Source organism: Aethalodelphis obliquidens, unplaced genomic scaffold (assembly GCF_003676395.1).
Source record: "Aethalodelphis obliquidens isolate GAN/ISIS:26980383/991018 unplaced genomic scaffold, ASM367639v1 scaffold101, whole genome shotgun sequence".
Lineage (NCBI taxonomy): Eukaryota > Metazoa > Chordata > Mammalia > Artiodactyla > Delphinidae > Aethalodelphis > Aethalodelphis obliquidens.
Genome location: NW_020838045.1, coordinates 2,237,363 through 2,254,445, shown reverse-complemented (window position 1 = coordinate 2,254,445; position 17,083 = coordinate 2,237,363). Strand labels below are relative to the sequence as shown.

The following is a 17,083-nucleotide window of genomic DNA, read 5'->3' as shown; positions in this document are numbered from 1 at the left end:
TTTTTTTTTTTGCGGTACGCGGGCCTCTCACTGTTGTGGCCTCTCCCGTTGCAGAGCACAGGCTCCGGACGCGCAGGCTCAACGGCCATGGCTCATGGGCCCAGCTGCTCCGCGGCATGTGGGATCTTCCCGGACCGGGGCACGAACCCATGTCCCCTGCATTGGCAGGCGGACTCTCAACCACTGCGCCACCAGGGAAGCCCAGAACAGGCTTATCTTGATTAGAAGGGTCTACAGAGACTGTTTATAAAACTCTGATATTGCGCTGCTTAGAAATGTCCTTCTTCTGTCCATCCTTGGGGCCTATGACGGATAGCAAACAACTTTGTGACTGACGCAATGTCCTTCTGTTATATTCTCTCTCCTTTATTAAGATAGACTGAGTCAAGTTCTCTTTCTTACAACCCAAATACAAACACTAACAATACAAAGGAGGACTCACTGATGATGGAGACTTCACTAGGATTCCCTTGTAGGAGTTCTCAAGACTTGAAAAGTTTTAGCAGTTCTTTTTCAATCTTCATGTATCTCAAATCTTTACCACATGGTGATTTGATTTTTAATATTGTCAGTTGTTTAAGTAACAAAAAGTATATTTTATGGACTGATACTGATTTCTAATCAGATCTGACATATATGATAATCTTCTTTATAAAATTCTAGGACCCTGAGTTTTTGGGAAACATAGTCAGAAAAGCAAAGAAAGGCACAAGTAAAAGTCCTGATTAACATTAAGCTATTATTACCTTCATGAGTCAACAGTTTAAAACTTTTTTCTACATTAAAATCATTTACAGCCTATTTTCCACTATCTTTAGAAATTATCAACTCCTTATTTTCCAGAGTGGACCAAGTGTATAGCAAAAATATTAATAACCCCGAAGTGTTTGCATAACTTTTCATACTTCTATCAATTACATTCTCATCCCACATTCAATATATCAGGAGGGCCAGACTTACATGACCACTTGCTAATTTTGGCTCATAATGTCTCAGGCTTGAGCAAGGAACATAGGAAAACATGGCATTGGAAGATGGGAAGCAGGATCCGGGGGAATTATTGCACAAAACAAATCTGGAATTACCCAAGATCATACAAGACAACTGATGTCCATCTGTGTCAGGTCCATGTTTAGTGTCCCAGCCTCTGTTTCATTTGTAGTGCTGCCAACTTCTCAAGTACCAGGAGAGGAATGGTGGAAGGTGTTAGTTAGGGTGCTGATATCTGCTGCTTTGAAGAAAATTATGAACACTCTAAGGCTCATATAATAAAGATAAAATTATGGCTCTTGAAGCACAATGTAAGCCAGATAACACTGTACTCTGTCTGGAAAGAATCTACATCATTTTTGTGCTTTTGACAATTAAAAGTAGGAAGGTCAACATGAGAAACACGTTTTTTAAAAAATTCTAACCATCTTTAGGAAACATGAGGATATAAAGAATATAAATGTGTTTTGTACTACTGGGCATTCAAAAGTATTTTTCCAAGAGAACCCCATATACAGCAAAGCTTCTAGGCATAGTTCACATCCCATGCATTCCAAAAACACTAATTCCTGAATTATAAGAGAAATGAACTGATATGCGACCAGATGGTCATGGGGTGATCTGTTCTTGAGCAAAGTAAGAGCTATTATCTCTGATAAAATTTCATTCCTACTTGTAAATCTACACACCCCACGTGTTAACTTGATAGCAACACCAGCAACGGCTGGTGGGGCTGTTAATGTTCAGGAAGAAAGAACAATTTCAAAATCACATTCTAGCATGGGAACAGAGGTTAGAAAGAAAAATTAGTTGCTGCAAAAAATATATGTCTTGATAGAATTACATGACAGAGGATCATGGGTTTCTCTGAAAAATAAAAATAATGGCAAGGAGGTAAGTATATATGTGTGTGTGTGTGTGTGTGTGTGTGTGTGTGTGTGTGTGTGTGTGTGTGTGTGTGTGTGTCTGTTTTCTGTATGAAAAACCTAAAGAAGGGCATGGTGGGTGAACATGTTCAGTGTGCCATTTAGTGACCTTTGCAACAATCTGTAGCTGAAGACAGCAAAAGAATGAATTAGGAATAGCCACTGGAAATCATTTATAAAAGTCATATATAAATCTCAACTACCAACCAAACAAGTGATTACCATATGTATACATCAATATATTTTTCTCATTTAATTTCCTCGTTTGGAAGAAAAGAGCTCACTTTAAAACAACCTACACATCAGATTAAGTTCCCAAATACTTAACATTTTTCTCTCATCATTAGGGCAGAAGAAACATAAAATTAACTTTATTTCTGCTAAATATACATTACATTATGTAGGTAGTAGATAATATCATTAGTAACAACATTTCGAAACATTTCACTATGTACTTCAATTTCTTCATTGCACTATAATGCACAATTTCAAAGGCATCTGATATATATTTCCCAAATTAGAGTATGCTTCCCTTACAACATGGACATCATTAAAGTGATTCACCTGAGCTGGCTAAGCAAAGAAAACTGGGTGGTTGTATCTTAACACTTTTAACAGTTTTATAAAACAAGACTAAATGCATTTTCTGGGGAAGAGGAGGGGGTTAGGAAGGAAACACTCTATTGCACAGAACAGAAAAGCTGTCTTGGATCTAGCTATTTTTATCCAGCTCTGACCTGCCCTGACCTAGACCATTACAATAGAAATGTAAGCACTATGCCCTTCAATCATTCACAATGCAGGCAGAGTTAGTGTTCTAAAGACCTAACTGACCATGTCATTCCTTCTGGTTAAAATTCTCCCTGGCTTCCCTTTGCCTATAGGATGAAGCCCAAACTCTTTGAAACAGCATAAACGTTCTTTACAACCTGGCTTTGACTTGCCCCTGCTGTCCCATCTTATTATCCTTCCTATCCCATTCACTGGATTCTCCAAATACCTGAACTTTTCAGCATCTTTTGAACAACACAACACTTCAATTATTTCATGCTTTCATATCTGTTGTTCTCTGTGCCAGAAATGACTTTCTTGCATCTCACCATACCAGGAAGATTCTTCATTGGCTTCTATAAACAACCTCAGATGAATGACCTTTCCTGTCCTCTTTGAAGCTTTTCTAGGGAGTCTTTGTTTTTTGTGTTCTACAACACTTTGGAGGTATGGCTCCAATAGTACCTATCAAAATTTATCCTAGTGGTTTGCTTTCATGGCCATCTCCCTCTTTCAGCTGAAGAAATCATTTCTGCTTTCCAAATGCCTAGCAGAGTACCTGGCACAATAGAAGGAGATTGGGTAAAAACTACTGAATGAACAGCAGGTGGAAGAAAGCCTCGCATAACGATTCGTCTCATTTCAGGTACTACATGGTGAGTGTACACAAAACAATTTGAGTTCTTAAAAAATTATGTGACTGAAAGGAGTGAAGGCTATAAAAACATCTGTCACCAATAGTTTCATTGTTTAGTTTATCAACATTGATAAAACAATTTTATGGGAACTAGGCTAATATTTAATAAAAAGTATTATGTATTCTCACAGAGAAGGTATTAACAGAAATATATAATGTTTAAGAAAATCCAGTAAAATGAAACCAGAGATTATAAGAACAAGTTAGAAGATTCTTCTCTATTACTCAAATCTATACTTCATTAAATAATAAGGTTTGTAGGCTTCAATTTTTATTGATTATGTCAAGTTGCTAAGAGGATATTTCACTAATGAACTTACAATTTCTTACTTGTATTACCATGTTAAGCTTATTATTTATACATTAGGGATTATTAATACATATATGTATTATTATTAAACATTAGGGATTGCTTAGTACTTTATATGAATGATCAATGCCTATAATCCTCATAACAACCCTAAAGTATGTTCTATTATCACTTCAATTCTTTAAATGGGAAACTAAAGTTTGGGGTAACTATTTCAAAGTCTACAGCACATAGTGGTGAAACCAGGATTCAAACCTAAGCAGTCTGCTTCCAACACTATGCTATGCTCTAAGAGTGAGAGTTGATGAGGGTGAGAAAATTATATAAATTGTTGTCCCTCCCACCCTACAATCTGCATTATAAACATTGTTATTTGCATTCATCTTAAATTCTAGCTAGGATCTTAAATGGTATGAAATAAGCTGTATGGTGGAACATTCAATGATGAAAAAGTTCTAGCTTAACAATGAGAAATATTTTCTTTCATTTAAACAACAAAGCCCACATCCAATTGTGATTGCGAAGCTAACATCTGCCTCATTTCACCAAGACATTAATGCTTTGTTTCGAGTGTGTACTATTTCTTAATCTGAGTCACGAATGTTTGGGAAATCTTGCTTTACTTTTCTTACTAGTAGCATCAAACATACAAAGAAATATTTAACACTTAAGTGTTTTAAATATTTAAGCAACAAGGAGCCTAGAAGGCCTTTAAAATACACCATGGAACACTTCTACTTCTGGAATGGCAGTATGAGGAGTTGCATAGTCTCACTCCCCAGGAAACAACCAGAACTGGTAAAAAATTATTAAAATGCACACAAAAACCAACTATTTAAATTTTCCTAAGGGCATACAGCAAATTATCCTAAGGGAATATAATACAGCAAATAAAAGAACACTTATTCAAGAAACTACTAAATCTCAATAAGGACAGGGACAGTGTGTGGCACTTGAGTTATCACCTGTTCCCTCCTTCCCTCCACCTTCCACATCTCAGCATGATGATGGAAGCTCAAATCTGGGCAGGTGTTGCCAAAAAAGTAGGGCTCCCTCTCTCCCCAGATCCGAGCCAAGGGCTATGGTATCTTCCCAAGATGGGCAGGGCACCAGCATTTCTCATCCGCTGCAGTTCCATGTTGCAGTGGCTAAATTCCTGGTGAATGCAACTGAAAAAACGGGGTTCTCTTCCTCTACTCAGCCCCCACTCACAGGCAGAGGCCCTACTCCAGGTGTGATATGCTAAGAATACTGGAGTTTAGGCCTGATCATCCTCACCACATCTCATTCACAGGGCAGAGGTAAGCTAAGACGACAGAGGCTGTAGATCCTATCCAGCCCCTGCTCATAAAGCAAGCGTGCCAGTCCAAGAGAATCCTGTCCTACTTCCCCTGTCCCCAGCTTGGAAGCAAAGACTCAGAGATTTTGCACAAGAAAAGATTCAGTCAATAAGAGAGACCCAGCATTCTCCACAGGAACAGACTTTATCTGAGAGTATGGGGGAGTTCAAGCCTAAGGGTACTCTTCAAAACAATGGAGAGTTTGGTGGTAAGCAAGTAGGAGCAACAAGATAAACCATAGGATAGCTAGTTTACCAGAGAGAATCAAGGAAAGAGACAGCTAAAAGCCCTTCTGAGGTCAGGAATAACTCAAAGATGTGCCTCAAAAACTGCCTTGCAAAGGAGAATGAGTTTAATGGAATCAGATTGTGGAGTGATTTATACCCCCAGGTATCCTCCAAAACAACAGAGCAATCAGCAGACAATTAATGAAGCCAAACAACTGGGCCTAACACCAGCAAAGGCAAACAGCCTAATGGAAAGATCAGAGAAGGAGAAAGTCAGAGAGCCTTCCTAAAATTTCTATCAACCCAGGGTGGCTATGTGCATGACTAAAGCTGCACCCCTGAGAAGTGGCATCAGAGGCTTCATACTGTGGGGGAAATACACTTCATTAAAACAGTTCAGCCAATCACAAAACAAATAAACAATGAACAACAAGGATCCCCAGAGTGTGTATGTGTGTGTGTGGCGGGGGGTGGAATGTCACTATTCAGAGTTGCTATATTATCAAAAATGTCCAATTTTCAATGAGAAAATTATGAGACATGCAGAAAAACAGAAAAGTGTGTTCCATATAAAGGAAACAAAGCAGGCAACAGAAACTGCCTATATAAAGGGATAGATGACAAACTTAACAAAGTACTAAAAGCAGCCATTATAAATATGTTCAAAACAATAAAGGAAAATATGTTTAAAAAAGTAGAGGAAGCTATGAGGACAATGTTGCATCAATTAAAGATATCAATAAGGATAAAGAAATTAGTATAAACAACCAAATGAAAATTCTGGGGTTAAAAATTACAATAAATGAAATTAAAAATTTGCTAGCGTGAATCAATAGTAGGTTTGAACTGGCAGAAGAAAGAATCAATAAACTTTAAGTAGATCAACAGAGAATATGCAATCAGAAGAACAGAGAGAAAAACAAATGAAGAAAAATTAACAAAGCCTCAGAGAAAGTTGGGACACCATTAAGCACACCACATACATGTAGGGGAAATATCAGAAGTAAAGGAAAGAGAGAAATAAAGGAGAAGAAAAAATATTTGAGGAAACAGTAGCTGAAACTGCCCAAATTTGATTTAAAAAAATCAATGTACACATCCAAGAAGCTCAACAAACTCCAAGCATGAAAAATACAGAGATCCACACCCAAACACATTGTAGTAAAAATGCTAAAAGACAAAGAGAAAATTTGAAACTAGCAAGAGGAAGATGACTCATCACTTACGAAGGAACTCCAATACATCAAAAGTTCACATCTCAACAGAAACCACATAGGCGAGAAGGCATTGGGAAAACATTTAAAGTGCTGAAAAATGAAAGCATCAACCAAGAATCTTATATCCAGTAAAAATATCTTTCAAAAATGATTAAATGTGTCTTTTTATTTTCTGCCCTATTCCTCGGTGTGGGGTAATGATTCTCCATGGAGCTGGTTGTGTATATGTCTTCCCCATTCACTCATCTTTCTATGGGTGGATCTCAAGGATCAGCAGGGCAGGCTGTAGGAAGCCAGACTGTGGCAGTAGTTCCAACAGTATAGGGAAATAGGCCTATATAGTAACTTTGGCGTTTACATAGTAAAAAATTACCAATGCCTGAAATCCTATCCCCAACTATCTACTTAAATATACATTTTTATAAAGCACTGGATTTTTAAAAATCCAATAGGGACAAATGCCAAATTTTGGGGGAAATTTCATCATCTAAGGTCTTTACTAGGTTAAATTGAATGCATACAATTCTGGACTATGCATAGTTTATGCCGTCTGGACAGGAACTACCAGGATATTGTCAAGAATGTAAGCTCTACTACTCTGTTATACAGCACTACAATAACTACAAATCCAGCATTTACAGTAGGTCCCTGCTTATCCAAGGAAGATATGTTCCAAGACTGCCAGTGGATGCCTGAAACCATGGACAGTACTGAACCTTATACATACTATTTTTTCCTATACATACTTACAATAAAGCTTAATTTATAAATTAGACACAGTAAGAGATTATCAACAATAACTAATAGTAAAATAGAATAATTATAACAATATAATCAAAGTTATATGAATGTGGTCTCCCTTGCTCTCTCAAGATATCTCACTGTACAAATTTAATGCCTTTTCCATCTTAACTAAGCAGTTATTATGCACTGTGGCCATAACTTTTGCAGTATGAGGATGACAGCAAAACTAGAATGAATTTCTTTTTCCTTCTTCACAATTTCACAGATAGAAGATTCATTCCATCTGTGGATCTTAGCAACCTCAGCATATGATTTTTTTTCTTTGCCTTATTAAGTCCAGAACTTTCACTTTATGACTTCTCTTTGGCATATCCGATTTGCCAGCATCACTGTTCTTCCTCTTTGGGCCTATTATTAAGTAAAAGAAGGGATACTTGAACACAAGCACTGTGATACTATGACAGTGCATCTGATAACCCAGACAGTGCCATTAAGTGACTAATGGGCAGGATACACTGGACAAAGGCAAGACTGATGTCCTTGGCAGGATGGAGAGGGACAGCATGAGATTTCATCACCCTACTGAGAATAGCACACAATTTTAAAATTATGAATTATTTATTACTGGAACTTTCCATTTAATATTTTCAGGCCACAGTTGACCATGAGTAACTGAAACCGTGAAAGGTGAAACCACAGGTAAGAGGGGGATTGCTGTACTTCCCTGGTTCACTAGAATTACCAAAGTCTGTCTTAGCTTTTTTTTTTTCCCTTTTCTTCCTTTGGCCTTTCCATATTACCTTCTCTCTTCCTACATTGATTCTAATATTCTAACTCACAGATCAAAATATAGTTGGGGGAAAAAAAAGTGGATGGTTGATCATATTGCATGCTCAGATAGGTAGGTATTTCCAGAAAAGCAGTGTAAGTGGGTGTAGAGAGGAGAATCTAGAACAGGGCATCCTGGGGATCAATACTTCCATGTATAAAGCCTGTACAGAAAGTACAAAGATTGGGAAAATGCTTATACTTACTGAGATTTGCTTATGGGTATATGAGCCTTCATTGATTATTCTCTATTTTGTATATATTTCAAAATTTCCGTAATAAAAGGTTAAGGTAAAATGTCTAAGTACAGAATGCTTCTGACTTTCTACTACAGTTAGATGATATGGTAGTTTTATTTGGAGAAAACTCCACATGCATCCAAAAAGCAGCACTGGGTAAAGGCTAACTAGGCACTAGAAACGGGTTTAGATTGTGTACATGAAGCTCCACTCATGAAGACAAAGAAGAGAAGAAAGTCCAACCACACAAGCTGTTACCAAACGCTGGGCCTAAATACTGGGTCTTCATATTTAAGGTTCAGGGAGCAGTATAAGAAGTTGCCTATAGAAATTTTCCTAATCAATACCAACACACTAATCCTGAAGCTTAGAAAGCGAACAGGTCTTTGGAATTCTTTCCACAGAAACCAAAGAGAATTTTAGAAAACATCCTGATGCCATTCATGAAATACTAAAATGCATGGACATGACAAAAGAATCTGGGGTCAAAGGAATCATAGTTAAGAGGATAAAAATGAAGGTAAAAGTTAAGGGGAAGCTCATACAAATAAAAGAAAAATATGGTAAAAATCCTAAATGTAATTGATAAAAGGAAAAACATAATAGGGTTGTAAAGAGAATTTATGCAACATACTATCAAATCAGTATGAATTTTTATTGTTTGAAATTTTATTGCTTTTACTATTTCTTCACATTAAGCACACCTCGGAGTACTGCTAATTATTACTTTCAGAAAATGTCTCTACATATTTTGTTTTTGATTTCCTTTGCAATATCTATCCTCTAGAATCTCACCATCTCATAACTGGATCATTGAGGCAACCATTTACCTGGTCTGAGACATCACTGTTTAATTATATACTACCTTGTAGTATTCTTTAACTGATTTATGTTTATCATTGCACATAATTTTTCCAGAAGAATTTCATTATGACACTCTTCAGTGTTAAGAAAAATTATCCAACTTGGAAACAAGGCCTTTGCAGGAAAACAGAATGCAGGCATAGCTATTCCGTGTCACTTCATAACGCCATTCAAGAAGTATTTAATTTTCTAGGAGAATATACCTGTGCTTGACTTTGCACTTTTACTGTTATAGTAAAAAATATTCGAATTACCTATAACCAATCAGGTAAATTGAAGTTTCCTTCTACAATTGAAATGCAGTTCCATATCACTGCCTTCAACTAACTCTAGTACAATAACATTCTCATGTCTGAAAACATATCAATTCAATATGAATTACATACAAAAAACATACACAACACAGACTACGGAATGGAAACAATTTTTCCTTATATCACATATCCCTCATATTCAGAATTTCTGCTATTAAATATCTAAACTTCAAAAGGGCTCAATTTTTGAAACTGAAAAAGTTCTAGTACTCGGCTATATGTGAATCCATAATGCTAAAGCTTTGTGCACAGATAAATTTGATTAACTTTCTTTTTATTTTTCTGATATAGAGTTTAGCTTCAATTTTGAAATGACAACTGAAAAACAACCACACAATACTAACAACAAAAGGCACTATGGTGTCATATCCATTTTCTGAAGGCTAGTGTATAAATGATATTTAAAATACATGAAATTATACAGTTCCTTCACTGGCAGAAGTAGATATAGCTTAACTACCTTCACTACATGACTTGTAATTGCAAGGAAATCCATTCACTCATAACTTTAATGTGGTATATCATCACACCCTGCATCTGTTCAGTTTAAAACAAGCATGCTTATTAGACCAGGTGCTATGATTTCCAAATTGATTAGTAAAAGCACTTTATAGTTTGACACAGTGTTTTATAGCTGGTAAAGCACTTTCAGAATTACTGCTCAATAGTTCAGTCAGTAGTAAATAAACGTTTACCTATTGTGTTTGTTAAGTATTATATTCTAGTAAAAAAAAATATTGTATTAACGAATAAAATTAAAAGCATGGACTACCTTTCTTCAGAGACTAAATTAAACCTCTACGTATTAAAAAGGAGCTGCCCTAGTAAAACATTTCAAATATACAATATAAGGACTTGACATATTTAACTCCATTATAAAAATATGGAACACACTCTGAAATAAGCCAATCTTTTACATTTCATCCTAAGTGAAAATAACCTCATATAATAGTTGTCTATTACAAATAGTTAATTTTTATATGTAACCACTATCAAACTCATTTTAACAGTAATAGTTAATATACACTATATATTTAATTGAGAAATACCAATAATAGCTGGAGAATGCCAAGGAAACCTACAGCGGCTGACTGTATGGAGGACACAGATGAAGGTGGTGACTACAACTTACAGGGACATTACACTTCACGGTTGTATGGTTTTTCTGTGTCATTATTCAGCTTCCAGGGTGTAGGCCTGGACAAGTAAATAAATCCATTTGACTTGGGTTTACACAGACAGGTGCAAGTCCATGTGATGGGAAAACACGGGCAACATTTTAGAAAATTTGTTTTGAAGTAGTTGCCCAAATGACAAAGATAACATAGAAAAAAGAACTTGAGACAGTGTCAAAAGCTTTGAGGAATGAAGGCTACCACGAGGAGGTTAGTACACCACAGCAACAAGGAAGAGAAGAGATGTGAAGAAATTCAAAGTAGAATGGGCTACTGCACGCTGGTGGGAAAGAAACCGAAAGGGTAGTGAATAAACCATAGCTTCCAGGCCATTTGAGGACAAGAAAGAATAACAGATGTACACATTATCAAACAGCCTCAGAAGGCGAGGACCATAAACGACCACCATTTCATCAGCTGAATATTTTGAAGTATTCCCTACTTATAAAGAATCGACTTTACCTTTCCATACATCACCTTATTTTTACCCATGCTGGCAGGTCCAAAGATTTAATCATGTGTTATTTCTTTTAGCAAGTTTGGCAAAGTAATTTTACTTCATATTAAGGAACAAAAGCTCGTACAGAATTTCATAAGTTTAGACTTGAAAAAAGTCTTTTATTTTTTCCTTACTATAAAATTCTACATTTAATTATATTTTAGCTTGTCCAAACTGTTTCTATAGTTTGTCTCCAAATTTTAAGTGTCTAGCATTTCCCTGAGTTCTAAAGTCTTTAATTGTTTTTCATATATTTACAATATCAGTACATTTGATTAAATTTGGAAATTTTACATGATGTCTAGGAGTTGGTATTTTATTTATTTTATTTTATTTTTTTTAGGAGTTGGTATTTTAAAAAAAGATATCTGAACATGATGAATAAAGACAGTTTCCATAGTGATTAATCAAGATATTTTAAAATATATTTATATCATCTTCCCTTGCCTAATTATTGTACAGTAATAATACAGGTGCTAGAATTCCTATATTAGATTAACAAAAATAAAGTATTTTAAAACTGGTTTATTTTTAGATAAAACTCTTAAGTGTTCGTATTATATTTTATTTTGAAAAACTAATTTTTAATTTTGTTCATAATCTTAGATTCAAAACTTCAAACAAATTTAGTAAATATTTTCAAAATATGTTTAATTTAAACAATTGTGTTGTTTGTCTTGGCACTGTACATGACATTAAAAAATTTAGAATGATGTAACATCAGTCATGCAGACATATTTATCATGTATACTCAAAAGTAAGCAATTTATAACCACATTTGTAAAGAAAATGTACACTCTGGGTAAAGCTGATCAAATTAAAGACACGGTTTTATAATGTTGGTCCAACTACTTCCAACAAAATTATAAATATGAAGAGAAAATTATTTTGGCCAAATACACTGATCATAATTTCGTATGCCTCATGCCATCCATATGATTAGATTTCATACTGAAATCAGTGATAAATGCTTTTAAGTGATTAACGATGCATACACTTTCTCTACATAGTTTTAACTGACAGGCTAAAGTATAACTGCCTGTGAATTTATTTAAACCTACCTCTGAAATATAGTCCGTCAAATGAAATCAATTTGACAAACACATATAGGAATCTCTCCTTTGTAAGAGGAACTTTACTTAGTACTGGGAATAACAACATGAATAAGACCACTGTCCAAGTCATCACATATTTCACAGTCTAGGAGAGGAAACAGCCAAGATATAATTGTTCAAGGCAAACAGTGCACCAGAAGAACAGGCAAAAAGCTGAGACAGCATAGAGAAGGGTATAGACAATTCTGACTTAAGGAGTTGGGGCATCTAAGCTGAAAAAACATTGTATTTTGAATGAGGAGAAGGAAAAGAAAAAAAAAAAGGAAAGGGGGGTTCTTTCTCAGTAGCACATGCTGAATAACTGTGATATAAAGTAGACTTGTAATGAGGACAAAAGTTATTTAAAAATGAGCATTTCAAACTTTCTCCCATTTCTGACTTTGATAGAGAAGAGCTTTGCTTGTAGCATCAGCTTATGAGTTTTCCTTTATTGTAAAAAACAAACCAAACAAAAAACTGAGTAATGAGTGAAGTAGATAAAATACCGAAGAAAACAGGCTAAATTTATTTACAACTAAAATGTTGAGGCAGGTAGAGTAGAAAAATAAAGCAATTACTGCAGAGTTTCAGAGAGTGGGAAGAGTTGCTGTGGAAAAGAGAATAAGAGACTGTCCTTCCAATCAAGATAGCACCCTGAGGAGACACGAATGGTGGGCAAGAATATTTAAGACGCTAGCTGTGAACTAATAATAGTCCCCCCTACCACCTTGGTGTTTCATTGTGAGATAGATGAAATTATTTTGAAATACTTTTATTTACTCTTTGAATGTCAAATGTTTCCACGAACTTGATACCATTCAAAAATTGGGCTTCACGAAGCCTGGTGATTATAATGGGTTACATAGATTGGAGAGGTTACAAAGAGGAGTGACAGAGAAAAGGATGAACATGTATGTGTGGAACAGGCTGTACAATTTTGAATGCCTTTTCAAGAAGATTATATTCTGTATGCAGTGGGAAATCATGAAAATTGAGCATCAGTAATCATATGACCAGATACGGGTTTTAAAAAGAGAAATCAAGGAGCAGTGTGTAAGATACTACAGAAATAAGAAAGATAATGGAGGTAAATATTAGAAATAAAAGCTGATAGAGATTCTAGATACATTTTAGAGATATAAACAACTGGTTATAGTGACAGGTAAGACTTAGTTGATGAGGGAGAGAGGGAAATAAGAAATGACTATTTCAGTCTCTCCAGGAGTGGAATCTTGCTTTTAAAAATAATAATTAAATAGAAACCTTAATTTCCATTAATAATAGCTCTTGGGTGTAGAAAATTATAGATTGAAACTTTAAATGTGGACATATTTCAACATATTCATTTCAGCCATTTCAAAGAAATAACTTCATCATGTAAGTTATCTATATGCCCCAACCTTCATGTTCAGAATTTCTAATTCTCAAGAGGTTAAATACCTAGTTCTTATGAATCACAAAGGTTTCTTTGGTACCACCGGTTAGATTTTCTTCCCCTACTCTATATTAATAAACGTTTACTTTGCATTCTTCCATGCATTCATTTGCTCATTAATTCAGCAGACATTTAACTGCTAATATTTGACACCACCGTGGAGCGTTAGTCATCAAGAAGTCGTATAGTAATGGAAAGACATGTGAATAAATAAGTAAATACAATTAATTATGTGAACGAATTAAGAGATGGGATCATTAGATTTGGTTTCCAATTGAAGAGGTCAATGGTGAGGAAAATAAGAGAGACTGAAGTTAAAGAGATTATTAAAATATGCCCAAGATTATTGAGACTGAGAACTTCTTAAATTTTTTTTAATTGGGATGAATTATACCATTAACAATTTTCCTGTGATTTTAGGAGATAAATTAGGATTGAAGTTTCCCAAAAGATATTAAAATAATTAATTTTAATTCTTTGGTGAACTTTCAATGCAGAGTAAAACTGACATAACCAAAATCAGTTTCAAGTTTTTGGAGCATTTCTAGAGAAAATTTCTTTTTGAAGTTTATTCCTAAAAATGAAGTAGAATATGATATAACACAATGAAAAATGAATATTTAAATATGAGAATTTTTAACATTTTTTAAAAATTTTATTTATTTTTGGATGGTTGGGTCTTCGTTGCTGTGCACAGGCTTTCTCTAGTTGCGGCGAGTGGGGGCTGCTCTTCATTGTGGTGCACGGGCTTCTCATTGTGGAGCATGGGCTCTAGGTGTGCAGGCTCAGTATTTGAGGCTTGCAGGCTCTAGAGCACAGGCTCAGAAGTTGTGGTGCACAGGCTTAGTTGCTCCACGGCATGTGGGATATTCCCCAACCAGGGATCGAACCCATGTCCCCTGCATTAGCAGGCGGATTCTTAACCACTGCACCACCAGGGAAGACCAAGACTGAGAACTTTTTAAGTGTATGGGTCATTTGTTAATATATTCATGTTGCTGTAAATGGCACTGTTTAGTTCTTTTTTATGGCTGAGTAATATTCCATTGTATATATGTACCACATCTTTATCCCAGAATGACTTACTTTTGATTGTTATATTTATTAAAAATGAGTGTGTATATTCCTACTTGAATATGGCTTCATAAACTGAAAAAATTATAGCTATAATGAAATGTGCAATGGTTCTTAACTAGTCAAATGGTCAATTACTTATTCATTCGCACTTCCTATCAAGTCTGTAACTACTTTACTTCATCTGCCTCTTCCTTCTTCCATTTCAACAACTAGACATTAGTTTGAAGGTACAATTCTGTATGGGAAGTTGGAGTATTCTAGTGTTTTTGCCTTTGAGATAAAACATCATCAAGTAACATTTAGATGACTCCTAGGTTTCCACGAACAAGGTAAGTTGCTACCAACAGAGCCATATGAAACTCAAGGGTATAACATACTAAAACCAGGAGTCAAACACCTTTGTTTTTCATGTTAGTTTCTTTTAAAAACCATTCATGCTGTTGGTGGTAGGACATGTTTATATAACCCTCCCAAATCCATGAGGAGGTACATTGAGGTTTCATTTAGACCATTCATGGAGTGGTACCTAGTGTCTTTTGATTTTGGTAGCTATTCTAATTAAAGGCAGAAGCTCAATACTAAAATCTTACCAAATTATGTAAAGGCATCCCAACATCATTCTTTCAACTGGATAATCAAGTCTTTAGATGCTTGATCTTTCCATTGAAATCCTAGAAGTTCAAGTTCAAAAGCTTTATTATCTTTCCCCCAAAATGTTTATTCAGCAAGCTTCTTCAAAGATGTTTTGCTTTATCTTTTTACATTAAGATCCACAAAAACTCTATATTTTTAGGTATGAATGAATCAGGTTGCCATTTATAGAAACGAAAGTTTCTTGTATTCTGAACCTGTTTTCTCCCATTTTATTTACTCTACATGTTTTCATTACAGTGAAGCTACTGCAGCTAACATTTTGGGTACTGAGGAGGTTCTAAAATACACAGAAAAATTCTGTTGGCTCTGGAGTTAATGTATAATAGCTGTTCTGGCTTTCCATCATATAATATAATAATACAAGTACATTAACCTGAAAAAATATTTTCCAATATAAAATCTGCACACTGTAAACCAATCATAGAGAAGAAGAAAAGGCAACCTAACCCTCATTAACATAAAACAAAAAAGACGGTAGCCTTTCATCACTGGGTTGCACAATGAAAATTTCCCTGAAGAAATTTTTTCATAAGTAAACTTTCTGCTCTATCCCTGCTCTTCAAACAGTTCCTTACCATCATTATTGACATAAATACTTCACCCATCAAAACATTCATGGACACAAGTTCTCTCATTCTGAAGTTTCCAGATTCAGGACTGGCCACCAGTAATATACCAAGCCCTAAGGGTCTTGGGCAAATCAAAATATTAAAGGAGCTATCGACTGTCTTTTTGACAGGGACACAAACTATGAGTCAAAGGGAGTCACGTTCTGCCTAGAAAGTAGAACAACTGTAGGAGACATATGGAGGTGCTGTGGAAGAGAAGCTGCCTGGTTCGTGGAGTGAGACCCTAATCAAAGTGATTGATGCTGGATAAGAATCTGAAGAAATTTAGCAGATTCTCTTCTGAGAAGAGTGGCTCTGCAGATAAGTACAAAATGTCCTAATGAATGGGACAGGCTGTAGTACCTAGAATGTCCCGGGATAAATGTTCATTTTACTTAAATGTTAAATTAGCCACAAATCACTTTCTTCTAGTACTGAACATGAAGCACAAAGAAAAAATGATTTTTTAAGTTTGCCATATTCAGAAATGTATACACAGAACTGCAATTCATAATGCTTTCATACAAATAGGCATTTCAATTACGGGTGTGACACTGTACCTACCAATGGTGTAAGTCTACTTTTTTTCATATTTTTACCATTAATATATCGGTAATTTTCATGGACAGAACATGCTTAATAGCCAGCCACATTCAGGAAGATAATAAATATAACTTAGAAGTACTGGTCATATATATACAATGACCCTGATTAACTAATACGCAATTGTATCAAAGCTAAATAGAGGGGACTTCGCTGGTGGCACAGTGGTTAAGAATCCGCCTGCCTGGTGTGAGATGACATCTCATTGTAGTTTTGATTTGCATTTCTCTAATGATTAGTGATGTTGAGCATCCTTTCATGTGTTTGTTGGCAGTCTGTATACCTTCTTTGGAGAAATGTCTATCTAGGTCTTCTGCCCATTTTTGGATTGGGTTGTTTGTTTTTTTGTTATTGAGCTGCATGAGCTGCTTGTAAATTTTGGAGATTAATCCTTCGTCAGTTGCTTCATTTGCAAATATTTTCTCCCATTCTGAGGGTTGTCTTTTGGTCTTGTTTATGGTTTCCTTTGCT

General features: G+C 35.4%; 1 protein-coding gene across 1 annotated transcript in view; it reads right to left on the bottom strand.

Annotated features, from left to right (window-relative positions):
• Window positions 1-17,083, bottom strand: part of IL1RAPL1 (interleukin 1 receptor accessory protein like 1) — a 1,327,113-nt gene that overhangs the window by 834,552 nt on the left and 475,478 nt on the right. The gene's annotated exons all lie outside the window — the stretch shown is intronic.